This window comes from Triticum urartu, chromosome 6A, assembly GCF_056163025.1.
Source record: "Triticum urartu cultivar PI428250 chromosome 6A, HENAU_Tu73, whole genome shotgun sequence".
Taxonomy (NCBI): Eukaryota; Viridiplantae; Streptophyta; class Magnoliopsida; order Poales; family Poaceae; genus Triticum; species Triticum urartu.
This window is the reverse complement of record NC_141878.1, coordinates 142,551,428-142,573,838: the sequence shown is the minus strand read 5'-3', so window position 1 is coordinate 142,573,838 and position 22,411 is coordinate 142,551,428. Positions and strand designations below refer to the sequence as shown.

The window sequence follows — 22,411 nt, the reverse complement described above, 5'->3', positions numbered from 1 at the left end:
CAAATGTGAAGTCCAGAATACCCGAACACGCCGCCGGGATTCTTGTGTCACCTCACGCGCAGCGTGTTGTCATGTCAATTCAATGTGTGGACATGATGAATAATTTGACCGACGTATACTAGTACTGCTATTGTACTACTTACTAGTCGTATTTAGTGTCACATTTTAGGTTTAACTAACAAGTACGCACTTGAAGCCTAAGTGATATATATATATATATATAGGGTCGCGCTATTCTTCACCCTCCCTCTATTTTAATATCAATGCACCGTAATTTTACATTACGTAAATTTTGTCTTATTTCATACGTAAAAGAGACCGTAAGAAAATATATGGTCACCGTAAAAATATATTTTATGTTACATAAAATTACAAAGTAAAAACAAAGTGTTAAATGTACATAAAATGAAAATTTTTGGGTTTTATGACATATAATTTTGTTTTCTAATATCAAATTTTACGTAGTGAATCAATATGAATGTAACTATTGATATTTTGAATGTAATTTATTTATGAAATGATAGTAAAATTACCTCGGATGAATAATAACGTATTCTGCACCCTATTCATCACTCAGGGTGCAGAATAAGTTATTCTTCACCCGAGGTAATATTATGATCATTTCATAATTAAATTACGTTTGGAATTCAAATAGTTACATTCCTATTGATTCACTACGTAAAATTTGACATAAGAAAATAAAAATATAGGTCATAAGAGAAGAAAATTTACAGTTTATGTGTATTTTAGACTATGTTTTTACGTTTGTAATTTTACATAACATAAAATATTTTTTACGGAGATTATATATTTTCGTACGGTCTCTTTTTGCGTCGGAAATAAGACAAAACTTACGGAACGTAAAATTACGGTGCATTGATGGTAAAATAGAGGGGGTGGAGAATAACTATTCCTCACCCAGGGTGACGAATCTCCATCATCATTATCAGTACATCCTGCGCAGGTGAGTTAGGATGCACTTGATCCCAGAAAGGCATCTATCCTTAGAGGAGTTCTTCAAACTAACAACAGTACATAATATCTAACAAAAGAGGGTCATGCTACAGCAGCAGAATACATGGCTCAGTCTACATATCAGTACGAATCAAGTTGTGCATATTTGCTATTGCCATGGACCACATTGCCGCATGTCGGGTTTGCAAAAGCCATCCATCGCATGGAAGCTTGATGCCTTTCACACACTGAAGATTATCTGGCAACAAGCTATGTTGACGAATCTCAGGATATGGTGATTCACGAAACCCATGGTATGTTGTGTAAACACAGTCCCCCCTGGCGAATGAAAGTTGCATAGCACGGTAATCATCGCCGGTGATATGATTGATGATTGGTTGGATGATCGGATAATTGAGCCCGAGGAAAATGGAGTGGTTGCCGAGGCTGTAAACTCGCCTCCAATTGAATACGCCTGGCCCAACGGAGCTGGGATCTTTCTCGAACACGAAGCAACCATAGCCATCAATGTCATGAACGCCCCAGGCATTATACTGCATGTGGTTGGATGAAATGGTTTGGTCAATTTGGTACGTGCAAATGAGCATCAAATGACCACCGTCAGCTGAACAAGCGATAAACCACCACCCATCGGCTGGTATGATTCCAGGTCCTGGAATCATGAAGGCCAGCGCATTTGCGTCTGCTGCAACAATTCAAATTGGATACCAAAAGGACAAAAATAAACAATCATGTTCAGAGTATGTGTGGAATTAAGATTATTATAACAGTGACACATATCATAGACAGAGAATTGCAATGTCGTGGTCATAATCATACCCAAGTTAAAAAAATAAGCCAATGGCTTTCATATTCTAGCAATATATCATGGTTCAGACATCATGTAACAATGAGAGGAAAACAGATATGACAGGGCCTACTCATATTCTACCATAGCACTTACTACAATTATCATATCAACTCTAAGTAATAACATGCGTTGTTATAAAAATCCTGGAAATGAGAGTAACATATAGCAATCATGAGGTTATACTCATAATATCTATTCTAACAATCATGAGATACCAATTATTCTCATATCAACTCTAACAATAACATGTGTGGTCAAAAAAATCTAGGAAATGATAGGAACATATAGCAATGATGTGGTTATAGACATACTATATATTCTAAATTTGTAACAATGAACATGCAGTCATATTCTTAAGGTAAATATGAGATGAGATAGAAAAATTACACGACGATAGATTCCACCAGTATAGGCAGCCAATCTGTGCGTTGACCGCATAAATGACGCCATCGTGCACTATAGCATCAGACAAAAGTGTTGGGTAAAGAGGATCGATGATGAGCCATAACCATGTATGGAGACCAGATTCCAGATAGACTAATCCCATGTTGAACACGGCAATGAGCTTGTAATCCATGTAGTCTTTTGATGATGTGGGCACTTCGCGGATTACAACCTTCAGCAAACAGAGGTCGAGCCAAAAGCTCGACGCATCTCGTGCGTAGTAGGTAGGAGTGTCCGGCGGGCCGCGAGGCTCGATGGTGGTGGTATCCAAAGATGGAAGGGTGATCTCTCGCTGGGTGTAGATATCCACGAGACGACACAGACTACCGGATTGGTGGATGAGGACGATCCAGTTGGCCTTCATGCCCGCCCAGTAGTGGCCGCGCATGAAGGACAGGTGGACGGGTACTGGTAGCATGTCGAGGGGCACCACGGCAACCTCCGTAGGATCGTCAAGTCGATGTCTAGGCCACCTACGAGGATCGGGCATCAGCAAGTAGGGTGTCTTGAAAAGAGCCGGCCGGTTGCAGACGAGTAGATGGTACAAAGACACCAAGCATGCGGCCAGACGGACGGTGCGGAGTTGGTCCATACGATTACAGATCTACTCCAAGAGAACATCGGGGAGGGAATTCCAATCGCGGCTCTGCGTGTCAGTCGGTTCTGCCATTGGGGTTTTCGGTGCCTGCAAGCCAGCCGGGAAGTGGATTCGGGCGGGCGAGCGAAGAAGCTTCTCCTCGCGTGGCCGAGTAGTGAGCGGGGGGATATGGTACGCGCGAGCTACCAAGGAAGATAGCGCGGGCGGGCGAGCAGAGAGCAGGGGGAAATGGTGTGCAGCCGACGATGGGGAAGAGAAGAGGAAGAAGAAGAGAGGAGGAAGAAGAGTGGAAGACGGGGAAGAAAGTGTATTAAATGTCAATTCTACTACTACTACCAGGATATATCGTCCTTCGGAGTGTAAACAGTTACACCGATGACATATGTGTCTACCACAAGAGGGCACATATGTCAGTTAATGGAGGATAGAAGCGTGCTCTACTGGCAAACACGATGGCAGTATTGGGTAAGGCTGATTTAGTAACACCAACATGCTGGTTCAACTTATTAATTAAGTGTCCCATCTGCTGCAGCGTGTATTGTCACTTCACTGCGAAGACTAGTTGAATAGTTCTCTCTGACCGAGATGGGGAATAATGGACCGCATAGACTTCCTTTCTACATTATCCCTATGCCTCTACGCTCACTTCACTCATTTTTCTCCGCACGTAGTCACTTGTTGAAATCTCTAGAAAGACAAATACTCCGTATTTGGGAACAGAGGGAGGATTTTACTCCGTATTTGGGAACATAGGGAGGATTTTACTCTGTATTTGGGAACAGAGGGAGTATCACCATATGGAGGGAACAGAGGAAGCTTGAAATAGGAACATGGCAATGGGAGGGAGTAAGCCCCATGCATGCATGCATGCATGCAACATGCAACACTCACACGTACACATGGATGCACGCAACACTCACGCACCCATGCGGCACACAGCACATGACGCAACACACATGCTCACACTCAAGTGCTCAACCTACTCGCTATGTCCGTGAAAGACTGTACATTTAGAGATTTACACATTGACCAGGGCATAATTAACACCCAAAAGTAGCAGACTTATGTCTGCATGCGACCATTGGGAGAAGAAGATTAAATGAAGGTCGTTGCATGCTGTAATTAAGGACAGACATGTAGCCTATACCTAGAGCACAAGTTGGTGCATTAGTCAATCAAAATCGATTTAGATTAAAGGCTAAATGCATTGGAAGTGTAGATGTACTACACTCTTTGTTTTTAGCTGATTTCTTTGCTCTGCCAACTGGCAGGTGGGACCCAGAAACCAGGTGACAACTTAACCAGTCAACAAAGTGCCACGTCGACTATGTGGCCAGTCAGTAGGGTGCAATACGGTGCTCAACGATGAGCTAGTGATCGTATAATCACCGCAAAACTATATATAGTGAACGTAAAGAGCGTATTGTTACATACGTTGACCGCCAGTGTATTTTTCTCGTTTCAAATTAAGCCATATTAACTGGAAAGGACGCAGTATGGACTAGTACTAGTACTGCTTTGATGTGTCCCGTCAACTCGCCGAACGAGGAGAAGCTTGCTTACTACGCCTTTCCCTCGCCCACGCGCGCGGTGGTTCACAGGACGAGGAGAGGGTTTTGACTACAACACCCTCTCCCTCGCCCTCGCCCTCTCCCTCGCGGTGGACGTGTAGCAGTTCAATCGGTGTCAGATTGCTAGAAGCATAATGTGTACTGTAGTATCATCATTGTTGGACCTTCCGAAGAGGCGAAGAGCCAAGTGCAAGGTTCACACGAGTATGAACTGTTGAACCTCCTGAAGAGGCAGAGCCAAGCGCAAGGTTTTATAGGAGTTGTCGTCCTAGTAGGAGTGTACTACAACCATAGCGAACGATGCTACTGTATGATGCCGCCATGTCACGTATATCCAAAGTTGTGCCACCTTTTTTTCTCAAAGAGCGTGTTGGAGCCCGTGCAACAACCACACAAGTTGCACGTACACATAACACATTTACTAGTAATAAATCCTGAAGGACAAATGCCAGTATGCCACACAAGTTCATCTCCAATTCATGTGATAAATTTGTGCACGACTAGTCTACATATATTCACAGCGCTACCGTTCACAATTTACCATACTCCACTTACACGTTATAGATGGACTACATGTCATCCTCCAGGTTCCAGTCCCAGGTGTTCTTCATGGATGGCACGACCCATAGCGGTGGGCAACGGGAATCATTATCGCAGCTTTCTAGTCCAGCTCCACACGATGGAGACTCATCCAAGCTGAAGCGGCATAAATCAGGGATAGCGTGTCCCAGCATGTCGTTCATCCGACGGTGCGCACTGAAGACACAACCATCACTACAAGAAATATGTCAACTTATGACCTTCTGTCAGTGACCCTGGAAGAATTGGTCATAAATTTAGGACCATTTTAGACCAATTGGTCAAAAGCTGTTCAGGGGGCTCCAAACCCTAACCCATAACAACCATTCTGGTCAGAAAGGTCGTAATTTCATTAGAGGAAATGGTCATAAAGCAGACAGCCCTGGTTCTTGCCTCAATTCTAACAAATTACGACCAATATGAATGGTCGTTACACTTGAGTTTTAATGCAGTTGTATGATTAGGCGGCCACCTCAGCAGTCTCGCCTATGTGGAGTGCTTAGTTGTCATTTTCGCTTACATGTGTATATTCAACATGAGCTCGTTTACAGGAGGGACCCACTTGACAGGCCCTAAATTTGTTAGTAAAAAAGATGCGCAAGGTGGGACTCGAACCCATGACCTCGCGCTGTTTAACTTGTTCGCTACCACTGGGCTAGAGAGGGATTGTTGTCCATCTAGCGGAATGGCTCTGTATATTATATTATAGCGCCAAATCTAAGTCATTGACAAGTGGGACCTATACCGACCAGGTGGCGGCGGGCTGCGGGCAGAGCCAACACTTAGCCAAAAAATTCTAGGTCTTCCTACCAGGTGGCGGCGGGCTGTGGGCAGAGGCGTGGCCGGCAGCCGAAGCGACCATCAGGGGTGGGGGCGACTGGCGGTGGTGGGGGTGGGGGCAGGAACGGCCTCGCCGCAGGTGACCTCGCCCACGGCCTCGCCGCAAGTGACCTCGCCCACGGCCTCGCCGCTCGCCTTGTCCCCGGCGGGGGCAGCAGCGAAAGCAACCGGAGGGTGTGGAGGCGGGGCTAGGTGCCGAAATGACCAGCAGGGGCGTGGGCCACCTGCGGTGGTGGGGGCGGGCGCAGGAACGACGCCCACGCAAGGAGAGGCTCGCCGAGCATGGGAGACTCGCCGCCGCCGCAAGAACACCTCCCGTTATGCACCCCTCTCCTCTTCCCCCCTCTCCTCTCTCACTATCTGCACCTCGTCGCCGAGCATAGATGAATTTTGTTGATGAATTTTGTCATATGTTCTTTAACATAGATGAATTTTGTTGATGCACTGTTAGGAATTAGGAGATAGCTTGCTTGTTTGGTAGATATTGCATAGATGAATTTTCTTGATGTACTGTTGGGAGTTCTTCAGCTTGTTTGTTAAGAATTGTTCAGGCCTTTTTCGGTTAAGATTTGGGGGGAATTTCAGCTAGATGGGATTTAATCCCTGCCAATATCTGTTAACCCCTCTCATTTATGAAGGCCAGAAACAAGGCCTTGGTCTTCAATTTTTTGTCTACAGATTGTTAGGCTAATTGTAATTGTAATTGGTAGAAACAGCATAGTATTTGTTAGGAGCTAGCTAGCTAGTTTGGTTTATTTTGAATTAGCCTTCTCTGCAACATAAATTCATGCCAATTTCAGTGTTGGTTTGATTTATAGTTTGGTTTGTTTCAGTGTTGTGGTTAGGCAATTAGCATATAAAATTTTCTGGAATTTTAGCTTCCATTATTACTTCCATCCATTTTCATTAATTAATGTTGATGCACTTAGATTGATTTTCTAAGTTGCAACAATTTGTTGTCTTTGGCAGCTGGATAGAAGCTGGATTAGAAAAGGAGTTAGAAAGTTTTTGAAATAACATATGAAAGGAGTTGATGATTTCATGGCATTTGTTCAGGCAAATTTTGCCAACGACGCTCACATTCTTTGCCCATGTTGTGAATGCCTCAACCGTCCAAGAATGGCTCAAGGAAGAGTGGAAGATCATCTGCTTCTTAATGGGATGTTCAGCACATATGATAGATGGATATATCATGGAGAACGTTTAGACAGACAACCTCAACATTTTGAAGCTGATACAGAGGCCCCTCATATGATGGGTGGTGGTGATGCTGGCATTGATTTCATGGAAAAGGTTTTGCGATATAATGTTGTTTTGGAGGAAGAGGATGGGCATGAAGATGATAGGATTCCTGACCTACCGAAGGATTTGTACGATGCTGAAGATCGTGCTGATGGACAGAAGTCATTGTATCCTAAGGTGTTAGAGGAGGTGAAGTGCGTAGCTCATGAAGGTGGTAAATTTTCAATATGTACCTTCACAGTGAAGTTACTTCACATCAAGTCTTTCTACCGGATTAACAATGCTGCATTCAACGCAATACTCCATATTTTGAGCTTGCAATTCCCTGATAGTTGTGTTCCCAGATCTTATGATGAAGTATTGAGCATAATCCGCAGGCTAGGGTTAGGTTATGTGTCAATACATGTGTGCCCAAATAACTGTGTCTTGTTTCAGAAGGATTTAGAAAAGCATGACAACTGTCCAAAATGCAATACATCTAGGTGGAAAGATGCTGATGGGAAGAAGTCAATACCGGAGAAGGTACTGAGGCACTTTCCCTTGATACCAAGGCTGCAGCGGATGTTCATCTCGAAGAAATCATCGCGTGAGGTACAGTGGCACAAGCTGAAGCGGCAACCTGTGGACAATGAGCTGAGCCATCCAGCGGATGGAGAGGCATGGAAAGAGTTTGACCGTATACATTTAGATTTTGCTGCAGATCCAAGGAACATAAAACTTGGCATTGCCACAGATGGGTTTAATCTGTTTGGGAACATGAGCACGTCTTATAGCATGTGGCCAGTTTTTGTGGTGCCGTACAACCTGCCACCATGGGCATGCATGGATCAGTCCAACTTCATGATGTCATTGCTTATCCCGGGTCCAGAGTCTCCAGGAAAGGATTTTGATGTCTTTATGGAGCCCCTCGTAGAAGAACTGCTCCAGCTTTGGACTGGTGTACCTACATACGATGCCTTGAGCCCGGAAGAAAAGTTCAATCTACGTGCTGCAATCATATGGTCCATCCATGATTTCCCGGCTCTGCATACTCTGTCTGGGAGGATCACAGCGGGTTATCAGGCTTGTGTCCATTGTGACAAAGACCCTTGCTCAAAGAGAATAAGGAGCAAGATCTGCTATATTGGGCACCGCCGCTTTCTTCCCCGAAACCATCGCTGGCGAAGAAGCAAAGATTTTAATGGTGAGAATGAAACCTGTGACAAGCCAGCTGAATTCACTAAAGAAGAGCTGGAGCAGCAACTTGAAAAGGTGAAAGATGTGGGACCAGGAAAGCTGGCGAAGAAAAGAAAGCGTGAGGAAGGTCAATGTTGGGACCGGAGGTCTTGTTTGTGGGACCTGCCATACTGGGCTGATCTGAAATTAAGGCATAATCTCGATGTAATGCACATTGAGAAAAACATATGCGAGAATCTGCTAGGGACATTTCTGAACGTTGAAGGGAAGACAAAGGACACGGTTAGTTCTAGGCTTGATTTGGAGGACATGGGCATAATAGAAGATTTGCATCTACAACACAATGAAGATGAATATTCATTTGAAATGCCACGAGCATGGTATACAATGAGTAAGGAACAAAAGCTTGCATTCTGTGAATTCTTAAGAGCGGTGAAATTTCCAGATGGTTACGCTGCTAACCTAGCAAAGTGTGTTACTTCTGATGGATTCAAGCTTTCAGTACTGAAAACCCATGATTTTCACATCCTCCACCAAAGGATTTTACCGGCGGGCCTCAGAGGAATCATGGACAAGGATATATATGAAGCGGTTGCTGAGCTGGGAAATTTCTTTAGAGAACTGTGCTGCGAAACACACAAGTTAACTGTCCTGGAAAGACTTGAAAAAGAAATCCCAATTATTCTTTACAAGCTCGAGAAGATTTTCCCTCCAGCTTTCTTCACCGTGATGGTCCATTTGGCAGTGCACTTACCAAAAGAGGCAATGCTTAGAGGCCCTGTGCAATACGGTTGGATGTACCCAATCGAAAGAAGGCTGCTTACTTGTAAGCGTTATGTGCGAAACACGGCAAGACCTGAAGGTTCTATTGCTGAAGCATATGTCGTTGACGAGTGCTTGACTTTTTGCTCTAGATACTTTGGTGATGTGGAAACAAGATGGAACCGGCCGTGCAGAAATAGAGAGCGGTCTGATTCACAAAGTGGTGATGTCCCTGTTTTCAACCATGGTGTGAACTTTCTTGGAGCCTCACAATACTTGGAGGCTGGTGATGAGTATGACAAGATGGTTTGGTTTGTGCTCAGCAATTGCGTCGAGGTTCTACCATATATCGAGTACGTTATATCTTGTGCACTCATTAAATATTTTTTTGCTTGGGTTGGCACCAGCCTAATGTTTTAATTCACCTGTTTTGTTGGCATTGCAGGAAATGCAAGGAAGAGTTAAATCAGGAAGAAAGCAATATCCATGTTGATAAAAGGGTTGCCAAGGGGTTTGCTAAGTGGTTTAAGAATCATGTGAGATCTTTAGCCACATGTCTTATGTTTTCTGTGTTATTCACCAATTGTTAAATACCATTGTTTGCTAAATGGTTTATTTGTGCAGATTGGAAAGTTGCATGAGGAGAAGAAGGTCAGTGATGATCTATTTGCTTTGGCATGCTTACCGGATAAGCGAGTGAGAGTGTATTCAGCATGCATTGCTGATGGTGTCCGGTACCACACCGTTGACCGCGAGGAAAAAAGGAAGACACAGAATAGTTGAATCGTCACTAAGGGGTCACATGATGGTGAGATCATTGCCTTCTATGGTCAGTTGAGAAGCATCGTAGAGTTGCAGTACAACTCTAGTGGAGGCATCCATCGCTCGGTTGTCTTATTTCGCTGTGACTGGTTTGAGCTTGGTAGCAAGAAGAGGAGAGACTCTTTTTGTCAAATATGATGGCCACTTCAAAAGCATCAACACTGCAAGGTGCTGATATAAGAGTGATCCCTTTATTCTAACAACACAAGCAACAATGGTGTTTTATCTGCTAGACACTCGTTTGCACGGAAAATGGCGAGTTGTGCAAAACTTTCAGCACAGACACTTGTGGAGTGTGACTGAAACTGAAGTGGAAAAGGGCCCCGGTGATGGTGGACTAACATACCAAGATGATGACTCTACAGAAGTTCTGTTGCAAGCTAATGATGACTCTATGGAAGTTCCGGTGCAAAGCAGAGTGCGAAGGGACCGGGAACGTGTGATCGTTGGTGATGCAACAGTTGAAGGCATCAAGAAAAGAAGAAAGGTGGTAGCGGATGGGCATGAGAGCGAGGATGAGGAAAACAGGACGGATCATACTATACTGCAATATTGTAGTGATGATGAGGAAAACATGAGTGGGCATAGAGTTCCTTGTTTTCGTATCGACGACGATGAGTAGCGAAGGTAAATTTGGTCTCCTTGGTGATCTAATGCTATTTTGTCTCCTTGGTAGTTGTTGTTGCTGTGATCCTGATGTAGTTTTTGTACTACAAATCTCTCCAGGTACCAAAATGCATGAGACTGTGTAGTGATGGAGAGGCAGACGATGGTTGAAGATACAATGCAAAATGATGTAGTTTTGGTGATGGAAGATACAATGCAAAATGAAGATGTTGTTTTGAATGAAGATGCAAAATGATGAACTGAAGATGTTGTTTTTAGAGATGTTTTTCTTAGTTTTGGTGATCATGTAGTTTTGGTTGTGATGTAAAAGATTGCAAAATGATGTTGTTTTTGGACTAAAGATGTTTTTTGAAGTGAAGATGTTGTTTTTGGTGAACTGAAGATGTTGTTTTTGGTGAACTGAAGATGTTTTCAGAGCTGTTTTAACTGAATTTTGCACTACATGGGCGCGCTCCATCAGACAGCCGTCTGATCCCACGCGCGGCTCCAATTCATTGTGAGCAAAAAAATATGCGCGAGCGGGGACTCGAGCCCATGACCGTGCGCTCGTTTCACTGTGTTTCTACCACTGGGCTAGGAAGAGGCTACTGGTCTTCCACTCTATGCCATCTCTTTTCAAATCATCAAACCAGTCAAGTATCAAACACATACCTCACTGACAAGTGGGCCACTCGACCAACTCGCTGACAAGTGGGCCATTTTGCTACTCTACCCACTCGACCCTTTTCCCCCTAAGCTACCAAAAAATATTGGGCGAGCGGGGGCTCGAACCCATGACCTGCCGCTTATTCCACTGTTTTTCTACCACTGGGCTAGTTAGAGGCTATTGGTTTGTACTCTATGCCAACCCTTTTCAATATACCAAAACAGAACTCGCTGACAAGTGGACCCACTCTTTCCCCCACTCCTCCTCTCCACTTGACCCGCTCCTCCTCTCCATTATCCACTCGACCCACTCCTCCTCTCCGCCGCTGGCATCCCCTTCTCCTCCATCGACGGCGATGACCTCCCTAGCGACCCACTCCTCCATCGACGGCGACAGCGACGGCCCCCTAAGGTATGAATCCACCGACTCCTTCCTGTTCCTGTTCCTATTGATTAGATTAGGGTTCCATGGTGCATGCTGATAAGGGTTCCTCTTCCTATTGATCTGCCGAAGCAGATCCACGAGATCAAGAGGAGGCATGCACCCTCTGCGTCCACGACACCCTCTGCAGTCGCCGCCCCCCTAGGTCCGTTCCGTTCCCCCTTTGCAGATTAGGGTTCTTTGATTTGCTTTCGCTATTGGCTTAATTTGCTTTTAGAGATTATAAAGCTGTTCAGTTTTAAGCCAATAGCCTTCATGCGGTGTTCTGAATGCATGATTCAGTAACTCAACTGAATCATTCTGTTACTATTTAATTTTTGGTTGGGGTTCCTATTGTTATTTTTGGTTGGGGTTAGATGCACTAGGTTGTGTTTAATTAAAGTATTAGGAAAGCTCAGTGACAGATTTGATGATGAAATCAACCTTGTTTGCCTCAATGTAGCTTGCAAGGCAATGCCTAATGCTGGCCTTCCTCTTTGGATTGTGACATAAATATACATGTAGTGCTAAAAAGTAGAAATGGGTGTGGTTTTGACAGGCCATGAAGAAATGTTGATATTTATGGTTAGGTTTGATGCAGTAGGTTGTACTCCCTCTATAAGAAATATTGATATTTATGGTTAGGTTTAATACCTTTTCTTCCATTTATAGTAGATTTATAGATATGTTCAGTTATGTTTATGCCAATGTTCAGATATGCCAAGGCCAACAAGGCCAACAAGCATGCTGATTTAGGAGTTACTTGTATTGTGCCTGCGCGTGCGTCCCTACTGGAATTGTGGTATACTACATGGCTAATGGCCGTATTGTGCCTGCGAGTGCGTTCTGTTGATTCCAGCCCAACTATCGAGCGATTGGACCATATTTAGAGGGATTTTGCAGACTGAATTAGGCATTTAGATTTAGGTCCATTTTGGCCATGTTCAGTTGATGTGGTGCTACCTTGCTAGGTATGCTAGTTTCCATGTGGTTCTCTTCACAGTGACGTAGAATTCATCAGAAATAGAAAAGGCAGAACGAAAGGGGGAAAAATGATGCTAGGTGTGTTTAAATTGAGAATCTAGGGTTGAGTTCTTAAGTGCTGGGTTCTAACAAAATGTAGCACATGGGAAGATATGGTCCATTTATAGTAGATATGGTTCATTGTAGATATGGTCCATTTATAGTAGATATGATCCTAATACTGTGATTGCCATTTATAGTAGACATGGGCAGATATGGTCCAGCTGCTCCCACAACGCATCCGTTGAATAGTTTCTGATAATATGCCCAAATTCGACGCATGCCTCCGTCTTGTGATGCCAAACAATGTTGCCAAAGCGAGGTTCCAACTTGTTTAACAAAAAAACCTTTTTTCATTTTTTGAATGCTAAATACATGCGTTTTTCGTGAATCGGCTACAAGGAGGGTCACCCCAAACAGCGCCATTCCATGTCTATCTCAAAGTAGACCCTATTTTATGGACGGTCGCCAAAAAGCATGCATTTCCGACCCTCGTAGCTACTCCCGGCAATTCAGACCACCTTCAGCCGATTCAGCTAGAACCGACTGGAATTTGAACTGCGGGTCCTCCATAGCTGGCCCGTTATTTTCACTAAAAATGATTTTTAGCTTCATAGGTAGGCATTTCATTATAGAATCGACAACAGATTGGCACGGCTCAAACCCTAGCCACGGACGGCCGCCGCGACGAAATCGGCCGGTTTTTGAAAACATCGTAAAAATTCAAAAAAATCAAAAAAATGGGAGACCTCCGCATCACATCATCAAATGTGGCCTACCAACTAGCAAAAATACTAAACTTGCAATACCCGCATTTTCTTGAAAAAGTGTTCTACAAAACGACCTACCATGAACGAAGATTCATGGTTTTCAAGCCAAACTAGCAATGATATGGCCGCATCCGTTGAATAGTTTCTGATAATATGCCCAAATTTGGCGCATGCCTCCGTCTTGTGATGGCAAACAATGTTGCCAAAGCGAGGTTCCAACTTGTTTAATAAAAAAACCGTTTTTCATTTTTTGAATCCTAAATACATGCGTTTTTCGTGAACCGGCTACAAGGAGGGTCACCCCAAACGGCGCCATTCCATGTCTACCTCAAAGTAGACCCTATTTTACGGATGGTCGCCAAAAAGCATGCATTTCTGACCCTCGTAGCTACTCCCGGCAATTCAGACCACCTTCGGCCGATTCAGCTGGAACCGACTGGTATTTGAACTGCGGGTCCTCCATAGCTTGCCTGTTATTTTCACTAAAAATGCTTTTTATCTTCACAGGTAGGCATTTCATCACAGAATCGACAACAGATTGGCACGACTCAAACCCTAGCCATGGACGGCCGCCACGACGAAATCGGCTGGTTTTTGAAAACATCGTAAAAAATTCAAAAAAAATCAAAAAAATGGGAGACCTCCGCGTCACGTCATCAAATGTGGCCTACCAACTAGTAAAAATACTAAACTTGCAATACCGGCGTTTTCTTGAGCTATTTGGTATGATTTTAACCATGATTTCTACAAAGTTTACAAAAAAAACCCTGATTTTTTCTGCCTCCAAACCTCTAAAAACTGGTGAAAATTTCCCTCCCACCCCACCAAAATTTCCCTCCTAGCACCAAATTTTCCCTCCCATCCCACCAAAATTTCCCACCACTTCTCTCCCACTACCAGGCGGGTCCCACCACTCCCTCTCCCACTAACACGCGGGATCCCCTCCCCTCCCCTCCCAAAATTTCCCCATTCCCTGCCCCTCTCCCCGACGAACCCTAGCTTCTCCCTCCCCTTCTCCGCGCCGCCCCGCTGACGACCACTCCCTCCCCTGCTCCGCGCCACCCCGCCGCCCGTCCTCTGCTCCGCCTCTCCCCGACGAATCCCCACAACCCCCCACAACCCTAGACACCCCTTCCTTGCTCTGCGCCGCCCCTCCCTTGCTCCGCGCCGCCCCGCTGCCCCTCTCCTACTCCGCGCCTCCCCGACGACGAATCCCCCTCCCCTCTCCCCCCACGACGGCAGCTACGTCGACGACATCTACGGCTACATCGACCGCCCCGGCTACGACTACGTCGACGACGACGACTACATCGACGACGGCGACTACATCATCTACATCATCGACGATCGACGACGGCAGGTACGTTGCTCTCCTTGATCCATCCCCCCTTGATGTTTAGATCTTCTAGGGATCGATAGATACCCCTCGATGTTTAGATCTTCTAGGGTTCATGGGGATGGATCGACGCGGGTTAGGGTTAGGATTCATGGGGTTAGGGTTAGGGTATACGTTGCTCTCTGGTTCATGGGGTAGGATCGATGGGGATTCATGGGGATGATCTCCCTCTGGTTCATGGGGTTCATGGGGTTAGGGTTCATTGGTTTCATGGGGGTCTGAGTGCATGTTCTAAATTGCCTCCCTATGCATGATTTCAATTGTTGCTAAGAGTATGTGCATGTTCTCAGGGGTTAGCCTACACAAAGCCACTTACTTGCAATTGTTGTTGGTCTATATGGGTTGATATAGCAAATCATGCATGCCTATGAGAATGTCCATAATTCTTTTTTCTATTCCATTCTGATGAGAAAGTGCTACTGCACATTGATTATGATGAGTAATCTAATTTTGTATGGGGTTGGATTCATGGGGTTAGGGTTTTGTGGGGAGGTGGTTCTTTATTCTAGATTTTGTATGCTCTATTTGATTGTGCATCCCTGTCAATGACTCTAACATGGCCTGTGGCTTGATATCATTCTAGATTGTTTCTTGATGTTTTGCGTTGTCATGTGGACGCCCTGTGGCAGCTCATCCATGGCCTTGTTTGTCCTGCAGGTCATTGAGCAGCATCAGGAGGAGGAGCTCAAGCACGGCTACCACGACGCACCACCACAAAAGCAGGTTATTGTCCATCTCCATCTCCCTCTCCCTCTTCTACCAATCCTGTTATTTGTTCTTGATTATGGTCACCACTAAATCTAAAGCTCTGTAGTTGTTGTTCCCATGCTATATAGGGCTTGTAGGTTCCCATTCATGTTTGTTTTCTATCCTATGAGCTCCTGCCATGCTTTGGTTTACATATGGATGATCTAGTTCCATAGCTATGTTCCTGGGTTTGCTAAATTGGTAAGTGGCAGTGCTGATCTCTCATTGCTTCCTATGGGACTCTGTTGTTCATATAGAAAGCTTCCTGCTCACTGCACTACTAGAGTAGTTAATGTAGGTGTGATATATGCTCTCTGGGTTGGTCTAGTTAATTCACGGTGTTCATTACTAAATGATTAAGTCCATCTGCCATTTCTCTGAGCCTTATTCTATTGATTGTCTGGTTGTGTTAGTTTGTTAGTTTGTGCTACTTTTATGTAATGACACCAATTAACTTAGTTGAGGTATGTACATTGCTACCCCCTGCTTTATGTAGTCAAGATTTTAAGGCATGCTTCATATCCTTCCTGTGTACATGCATGCTTGTTTAGTGCAATTACATGGTTGCTTAATTAATTTAACTACATCACTATATTGTTGATCCAGCAAGTTTGCTTCACATGTATTATTACTGATGCATTGCTACACCTGTGTGTGGATGTTGGTTCAAGTGCTTTCCTTTATTGATACAAGTGCATCATTCTACTTTGTCCCTGTTATATCTCATTCTTGTTTATTTTATTTTGCAAGCTATTATAGAAACGTTCCAACCACCTCAAGATCATCCATGGCAAGGATGACAAGGTCAAGCATGAGGCCAACCGTTGGTATGCAACTTGCTCCTTCTGGTTATACTGCCAGTTTCATAAAATCTGTGTCTTAATATGCTAAGTGAAATGCATTGCTGCAATCTGAATAAGCTGGCTTAATTGTGCCTGTGTGCTGTTAGTCTTCCTTACCTGAATAACTAGGATTAAATGATAATAAAATTTCATAAGATATGTTTGGCTGCCTATCCATGCATTCCAAACATTCACCTAATAGTTACGTTTCCTTTATCATGCAAAGAAGAGCCTCTCACCGAGTACGAGAAGGTTAGGGCTAGAAATATCATGAGGAACAATCGAATGTTCCAGTCCCTTGGCATCGGTGCAATAGCGTCGATGATTAGGAAAACAAATGGTGTACAAGAAGGTAGAAGTGATGAGGTTCAAGAAGGTAGTGGAGTTATCAATGATGACCCAGAGTACAATCCTAAGGAGGATGAAGTTATTGATGGAGAGGGAGTGGACGATGTTGTAGTGAACAAGACTGTTAAGGTGCAAACTCTGTCTTGCTTGGAGGGTTGGGGTTCTTTCATGCAATGTTATTCCTTGTGCTCACATATTTCTCTTGTGATCTAATGCTTTTTTCTGTGCTGTTTATATGAGGCACTGAAGGAATCTAGGACGAAGAGGCCTGGTGTTAAGAAGACAGTCAGCAAGAAGAAGAAGAGCTCAGACACATCTGCTGCAATGCCTCCAGGAAGGGTGATGGCCCCAGCTCTAGGACAAAAAAAGAGGATCCTGGAACCTGATGAACCTGCCCTTGATAGAGTCACAAGGCAGAAATCAAAGATGGCGACTACGACGGACCATCAGGAAAGTCTGCTGCGCATGGACTCTGAGACCTCGGTGCAAATGGCTGATGAGTTGCCGCCCATGGATGAAGGAACCACTCTCAGCATGGATGGAAGTGGCACTGTCTGCCTAGATGAAGTAGCAACCATCTGCATTGATGAAGCAGGCACTGTCCACACAGACCTCAGCCCTGTTGCACCTTCTATTGACAGGAATGCTGTCATCAATGAAGAAGAACAGCAGCTTGTGCTTCAAACAGGCAAGTTGACCTTTGCAATGCTATCTTTTACTAGTGCATTTTCCAAATGGAATGAGAATGTATGCTTTTGTCGATTCCTACAATTGTTGATTTCTATTCTAATTTATGAGTTCAATTTCATTTTCAGATGCAATGACTACCAAGACTAGACTTAGAAAGGGCAAAGGGCTAGAGAGGATCACCAAGTCGCTTGGTAGCAAGGTGCCTATCCAAATTGCCGAAGGGATGAAGCGTCCAGAGAAGCCTCTGCAGGCAGCAAAGCTTGCTTCTGAGTGTGGACTCATTGCAAGAAGCCATCTTCCGGTTCTTCCTCACTTCAAGCTATACAAGAAAAATGCTAGTCTATTGGAGAACTACATTGGGAAAGTTGCTGTAAGCTACTTATTTAATAGTTAATGTGCTATCTATTTTCTATTACACCTATGCATCATCACTACTATTGTTCCTACCTTGTTTGTTGTCTTGGTAGGCAAATTTTGAGATGAACACGGACTCGGAGACCACCAAGACCGCGTGCAAAGATATTCTGTAGAAAAATTCAAAGAACAGACGCCATCAGATCAAGAAGAAGTATTTTGATACCGTAGCCGCAAATAAAGTCAGCATTAAGTCTCCTGTGCCTGATCTGACGGATGGTGAATGGCAAGCTCTGGTGGAGATGTGGTCTACCCCAAGACACAAGGTTTGTCTCTGCTTTGTTTGATGCTTTATGTTCTGCACATGATATGCTAGTGCTAGATCATGCTGAAAGTATGCTTTTTTGTAGGAAACCTGTGTGTCGAACAAGATGAATCGAGAAAAAGTCGTGTACAATCAGAGAACTGGTTCCAGGCACTACACAGCACACATTTTTGCCACTGTGAGAACTTTTCTCTACAGACCTTATCGTTTGATCCTCATTGAATAACATTTCTGATTCTTGCTGAATAACATTTTGATTTTTGTTGAAAAACATTTCAGAAAGAAGAGCGTAATGGTGAGGAGCTATCTGCGATTGACTTGTTTAAGGCCACCCACAACAGCAAGAAGCACGGGTTTTCGGAGTCAGTCAAGACTGCTATAGTAAGTCACTCCATGCTTTGCCCTGTTTGATTCACAGCCAGCTTTGATGCTTTGATGATTTGATGCTGTTTGATTCGGAGCCAGTCAAGAACACACGCTATGTTTCATGCTTTGATGCTATTTGATAGTTCAACAAAGATATCAGAACTTGCTGTAGCTATTTGTTGCATTTTTTATGATATGATGAAATTTGATCTGAATGTTAGTTTGATGATTGGCTCACTCGGGAAGCCATCTTATATAGAACCACCATTCTAGGCTTAATGAAGCGATCATATTGTTCCAATTGCATGTCTCCAGGTCACTAGTCATCATCTTCTTGTATAGATTTTGTGTGCTGGTTTGGTTACTTCAAATAATCCATTTGTGTGCTGGTTTGGTTTCTCTTGCTTGGTTTGGTTTGGAAACTGTGAAATAGATCTCCCACTAATTCCTATCATTTTCCTACATATGCTAGCTTGAGATGGAAAAAATGAAGGATGCACCGGTACCAGAAGGTGAAGAGCCAAAGTCTGCTATTGAAATTGTCGAAGAAGTGCTCAAGACCGAAGTCAACCAAAGCACATTCCTCGGGAATGTTGGGCTCCAGTCATCTAGGAACTCCGCCAAAGCAACTGCTAAAGTGGCTGCTCATGTTCGTGACCTTGAGCAGAAGCTGGAGAGGTCTGGGCTCACTAGTAGAAAACAGGGCTTTGGTCCAGGCCGGGTCAGCCCATTAGTCCCGGTTCAGTCCAGAACCGGGACCAATGTGGGCATTGGTCCTGGTTCGTGAGCCCAGGGGGCCGGCCAGGCCACGTGGGCCATTGGTCCCGGTTCATCTGGACCTTTTAGTCCCGGTTGGTGGGATGAACCGGGACCAATGGGCTGAGCTCCTGGCCCACCACCATTGGTCCCGGTTGGTGGCTTGAACCGGGACCAAAGGCTCACCTTTATTTCTGGCTCATGTCACCAACCGGGACCAATGAGGTGCCTATATATACCCCTCGCTCGCGAGCAGAGCACCCAGTGCTCTGTTTTTCTCTGGCCGAGGGGGAGAGGGCTTGGTGGTGCTCTAGCTCACCTCCTATGCACACAAGGTGTTCGATGGAATGCCCGAGCCACACTACTTAAGCTTTCTCCTCTCCAAGCTCGACCTCCAAGCTCCATTTTCCATAATATTTGACTAGGTTTAGCGGTCCGTCACGCCCCGTCCCTGTCTTCACCGCCGTCGATCACCCGCGCCGAGCTCATCGCCGGCACCACCGTGGTGAGCCTCTTGTTCTTATATTCTTTTTGAAAGGAAAAATATTCTTACTTGTATGTTTACATAGATACTAGTATTATTTTCTTACTTTTATTATTGCATCTTATATAGTGCGATGGTTTTGGTATCCGCCCCCGTCGGCCCTCGTCCTGTCTATGATTCGGATGTGGTATATATATTATCTTTATAACTATTGTTTCATTTATTGTTTATGAAAATTATGCCGACCAACGTGACATAGATTTTATTTATGTAGGATGTATGTGAATCGGAAATGCCAACCGACCCTATTGTCGAGAGGTTAAATTTAGTTGAAGAAGAAAACAATTTGTTGAAGGAAAAAATAAAAAAAATTGAGGAGGAGAAGATGATATTGGAGTTGCATGTTGCGGATGTCGTCGATGCTCACAAGATCAAGATGGATGCAATGCGCTTGAAGATTAGAAAGATTAGAAAATATGCCATTCATACCGAGGCTTGGTATCATTATGCCGTTGGATCAATTGTTACCTTGGTTGCAATTATGATCGCATTTGTTTTCGCATTGAAATGTTTCACATAGTTTCAATGTATGGTTTAATTAATTAGATGCTCTGCAGAGCTATATGTTGTTAGATGAGAACTATGTATGCACTTTGGTTTTAATGTGATGATGAACTTCTATTAATTTGGACACTTAATTATATATAATGCACGCAGATGAACCGGCAATGGATGTACGGTGACAGACACACCCGCGAGTACATTAAGGGCATGCATGAGTTTCTCGATGCGGCTGAGGCAAACAAGCAGAATGGTTTTATGTGTTGTCCATGCACTGAATGTGGGAATACGAGGTCTTACTCTAACCGGAAAATCCTTCACTCCCACCTGCTTTACAAGGGTTTCATGCCACACTATAATGTTTGGACAAGGTACGGAGAAATAGGGGTTATGATGGAAGACGGCGAAGAAGAAGAGTACGATGACAACTATGTGCCCCCTGAATACGGTGATGCTGCAACGGGGGGCAACGGGGGAGCTGGTGAAGATCAAGAGGAACCAGACGATGTGCCTAATGATGCTGCAACGGGTGAAGCTACTGAAGATCAAGAGGAAATAGACAATGTGCCCGATGATGATGATCTCCGCTGGGTCATTGTCGATGCAAGGACGCAATGCGAAAGTCAAAAGGAGAAGCTGAAGTTCGATCGCATGTTAGAGGATCACAAAAAAGGGTTATACCCCAATTGCGAAGATGGCAACACAAAGCTCGGTACCGTACTGGAATTGCTGCAGTGGAAGGAAGAGAATGATGTGGCTGACAAAGGATTTGAGAAGCTACTGAAAATATTGAAGAAGAAGCTTCCAAAGGATAACGAACTGCCCGACAATACATACGCAGCAAAGAAGGTCGTATGCCCTCTACGATTGGAGGTGGAGAAGATACATGCATGCCCTAATGACTGCATCCTCTACCGTGGTGCATACAAGGATCTGAACGCATGTCCAGTATGCGGTGCATTGCGGTATAAGATTAGACGAGATGACACTAGTGATGTTGACGGCGAGCCCCCCAGGAAGAGGGTTCCTGCGAAGGTGATGTGGTATGCTCCTATAATACCACGGTTGAAACGTCTGTTCAGAAACGAAGAGCATGCCAAGTTGATGCGATGGCATAGTGAGAACCGAAAGAAAGATGGGAAGTTGAGAGCACCCGCTGACGGGTCGCAGTGGAGAAAAATCGAGAGAAAGTACTGGGATGAGTTTGCAAAGGACCAAAGGAATGTATGGTTTGCTTTAAGCGCGGATGGCATTAATCCTTTCGGGGAGCAGAGCAGCAATCACAACACCTGGCCCGTGACTCTATGTATGTATAACCTTCCTCCTTGGATGTGCATGAAGCGGAAGTTCATTATGATGCCAGTTCTCATCCAAGGCCCTAAGCAACCCGGCAACGAAATTGATGTGTACCTAAGGCCATTAGTTGAAGAACTTTTACAGCTGTGGAATGGAAACGGTGTACGTACGTGAGATGAGCACAGACAGGAGGAATTTAACCTTAAGGCATTGCTGTTCGTGACCATCAACGATTGGCCCGCTCTCAGTAACCTTTCAGGACAGACAAACAAAGGATACCACGCATGCACACACTTCTTAGATGACACTGAAAGTATATACCTAGACAAATGCAGGAAGAATGTGTACCTGGGCCATCGTCGATTTCTTCCGACCAACCATCAATGTCGAAAGAATGGCAATCATTTCAAAGGCGAGGCAGATCACCGGAAGAAGCCCGCCATGCGCACCGGTGATCACGTGCTTGCTATGGTCAATGATTTACACTACGTAATCTTTGGAAAGGGCACAGGTTATCTATGTGAAGGACATGTCTACCAAACCGAGAAAAAGAAAAGATAAGGAAGAGAATACATCATACGATGAGCCAAAGCGCCACATAGTTCTTTCAGGAAAAAGGGACATCCTGGGAGTGGACGGCAAGACAGAAATGTCTGAAGATTATGAAAAGTTTCATGAAATTCCTCCCTTCAATGTCAAGGCTGACCCAAGCTTCCTGATAAACAATGAAGATTATCCATGGTTACGGTGCAATAAGCAAATGACACAAGCGAAGAAAAAGTGAAGACTTTCTCCCGCAACTATTATGATGATACCATGCCAACTTTGTAACACACGAACATGCTACCATTATCTGTTTTGTACATGCACATGCTATGTGGGTGAAATTATGATACCATCC

The 22,411-nt window shown here is 44.4% G+C and overlaps 1 pseudogene across 1 annotated transcript; it reads left to right on the top strand.

The window, feature by feature from the left end:
- Positions 1 to 11,408: 11,408 nt before the first annotated feature.
- LOC147964503 (uncharacterized) lies at positions 11,409 to 20,338 on the top strand (annotated as a pseudogene). The gene is made up of 12 exons (XR_015609240.1): positions 11,409 to 11,543; positions 11,649 to 11,718; positions 15,399 to 15,464; positions 16,248 to 16,882; positions 16,928 to 17,366; positions 17,494 to 17,738; positions 17,836 to 18,048; positions 18,133 to 18,225; positions 18,327 to 18,428; positions 18,886 to 19,674; positions 19,783 to 19,840; positions 19,928 to 20,338. The product of XR_015609240.1 is annotated as an uncharacterized LOC147964503 (transcript).
- The last annotated feature ends 2,073 nt before the right edge of the window (positions 20,339 to 22,411 follow it).